This window comes from Ictidomys tridecemlineatus, chromosome 11 (assembly GCF_052094955.1).
Source record: "Ictidomys tridecemlineatus isolate mIctTri1 chromosome 11, mIctTri1.hap1, whole genome shotgun sequence".
Taxonomy (NCBI): domain Eukaryota; kingdom Metazoa; phylum Chordata; class Mammalia; order Rodentia; family Sciuridae; genus Ictidomys; species Ictidomys tridecemlineatus.
In genome coordinates, this window is record NC_135487.1 from 125,688,645 (window position 1) to 125,691,471 (window position 2,827).

Sequence of the window (2,827 nt, forward strand, 5' to 3'; positions counted from 1 at the left end):
GAAAGAAAAGAAAAGAAAAGAAATGCCGGCTGCTTTGCTACTAGACCAGAGTCATCGACACTCCCTGTAGAACTGCATTTTCCTAATTCTCCTTACCAAAAAAAAAACTAAAAACAGGAAACACCTGATAGACATCACTGTTCCTCCAGCTAGCTCCTGTCTACAGCCACTGTAACACATTTACATTGAAAGAATCAAATACAAATGTGTACTTTAAATGTACTTGCCTATTCACATTGTGAATTCTTCTTATTATTTTTTTATTTTTTGCAAAACTTCCACAATCTTTTACTACCAAACTTATCAAACTTATGCAGGGTTAAGTCTTTAACCCAGCTAACAGCAAAAACCAAATCTCCATGGAAATCCAGACCTGTAGAGATTTTCCTTTAAAAAAAATATGTAGCTGCATATTTTACAAATATGTGAAATTCTCCAATGTTGCAGGAAAAAAATTCCAAGTGATGCCAATCCATATTAGAAGAATCTGGCAATCCGTCCCCATGCGAAAAGAAAAAATAGAACCATCTTCTTCCACAATCAGGAAACTGATCCTTAGCCTGGGGGCCACATTCCTTGAAACTTGCCAAAGGTCCTAGAGCTTCCTCCAGGAAATGGCCTGAAGGCCCCGCAGAGATGAAGTGGCCTTTTCTAAGCCAAACCACCAAAGACCCTGTAATTTAGAGTCTAACCTTTCAGCTAAAAATGCTTACAGAAAGCACCAAAAAGGTGCATCTCTTCCCTCCTGAACCACAGAGGTAAGAGATCAGAGAGAACCCAGTATTTTTTTTATTTGTTCTAATTAGTTATTCTTGACAGTAGAATGCATTTTGACACCTGGTACATAAGTGGAGTACCACTTCTCATTCTCCATGTAATTCTACATGATGTGGAATTAAATCAACATAGGCGCACAGGGTGATAATGTGCAATTCATTCCGCTGCCCTTCCTACCCCATACTTCCTCCCCTGCCTTTACTCTCCTCTGTCTAATCCAAAGTACCTCTCTACTACACCCCCCCCCATTGTGAATTAGCATCCACATATCAGAGAAAACATTCAGCCTTTGGTTCTTTAGGACTGGCTAATTCCAATTAGCATGGTGGACTCCAGTTCCACCCACTTACCTGCAAATGCCATGATTTCATTCTTCTTTAAGACTGAATAATATTCCATCAAGTATACATACCGCAATTTCTTTATCCATTCATCTGTTGAAGGGCACCTAGGTTGGGAGAACCCGGAATTGGACCTCATCTGTCTTATGAGAAGTGTGCTTATTTTAGGCCCTGCCACCTTTGCCACCTTGGGTCTTCACCTCACTGTGCCTGGAGGGTTCAAAGGAAGAAATGGTTGGAGTCTATCTCTGATGTCCCTGGCTGGGCTGCCTGGTTCTCTGCTGCTTTATGGAAGCCCTCTCCCCTTATACAGGCACTTAAGAATAAGGACATTTTCACCAGGTGTGGGGGCACTCACCCGTAATCCTAGCAGCTCAGGAGGCTGAGGCAGGAGGATCCAGAGTTCAAAGCCAGCCTCAGCAAAAGCAAGACACTAAGCAATTCAGTGAGACCCTGTCTCTAAATAAAACACAGAATAGAGCTGGGGATGTGGCTCAGTGGTCAAGTGCCCCTGAGTACCTGCCGCCCCCCAAAAGAAGGAAATCTTCATTGACTTCATACCTGACAAATACTTCAACAGCAGCTTCTCAAAACCACCCCTGTAGAAGAAGGGACATCCTCCCCCTCTGTGCAAGGTCACAGCTCCTTCCAGTCACAGGCTTCTTAATAGATTTCTGCAGCAGCTCATTAGCTTTAGCAAAACATCTACACCCAAAGAACCCGCTCTCCACAGACAGCAGGGATGGATGGGCAGTCTGCTGTGCAGGAGGCCGCTTCCTGTCCATGGCCCTTCTGAGCAGAAGATCCCCAGAGCAGGAAGACAGGCCTTCAGATTCAGCCAAGGCCACACTGCACCAGGAACTCTCCAGCCCCCTCCTTACGCCACTTAGGGGCTTGATGGCCCAGACAGTGAGCTCAGCATTGAGCAGGAGGACATCCTGATAAACCTCCGTGACCCGGATGAACAAAACCTTCTAAGTCTGTGGACAGCGCTTTATAAATATTTTCCAAACTGCGTGGAGGTGGAACAGGTCTCTAGACGCTAAAGCAGAGCCCATGAGCCTGACTGGGTCCATCACAAGGACCTTGACCCAGGATGACAACCTTCACATCTCTCATGTCACATGTTTGGGTCCATGTGAAGGCTGGGTGTGGAGGTGGATAAACAGTATAATGTCTTCATTCTTCTGCGACAGATCCCATTAGCTCTATAAATCACGGATTCCCAAACTGTCCGCTGAGGGTCTTCTTCCAACTCCCTCCACAGCCGACCGGCATGAGGCATGGTTTATTTCACTTCTCTCCAGCACCCCAACCCTTCCAGATTGTGTCTTGTTTGTATGTCTGTCTTGGTTTTTTTTTTTTTTTTTTTTTTTTTTTTTTGGTACCAGGGGTTGAACTCAGGGGCACTCAACCACAGAGCCACATGCCCAGACCTATTTTGCATTCTATTTAGAGACTGGGTCTCACTGAGTTCTTTTCTGAGGCTGACTTTGAACTCGTGATCCTCCTGCCTCAGCCTCCAGAGCTGCTGGGATTACAGGCTAATGCCACCACACCAGACCCCCAGCCTTTTAAAAATATTTTATTTAGAGACAGGATCTCACTAAGTTGCTTAGGGCCTCACTAAATTGCTTGAAGCTGGCTTTCAACTTGCAATCCTCCTGCCTCTGCCTCTCAAGCCACTGGGATTACAGGTGTTCACCATT

The 2,827-nt window shown here is 45.2% G+C and overlaps 1 pseudogene; it reads right to left on the bottom strand.

The window, feature by feature from the left end:
- Positions 1 to 789: 789 nt before the first annotated feature.
- LOC144367809 (uracil-DNA glycosylase pseudogene) lies at positions 790 to 2,448 on the bottom strand (annotated as a pseudogene).
- Between the last annotated feature and the right edge of the window lie 379 nt (positions 2,449 to 2,827).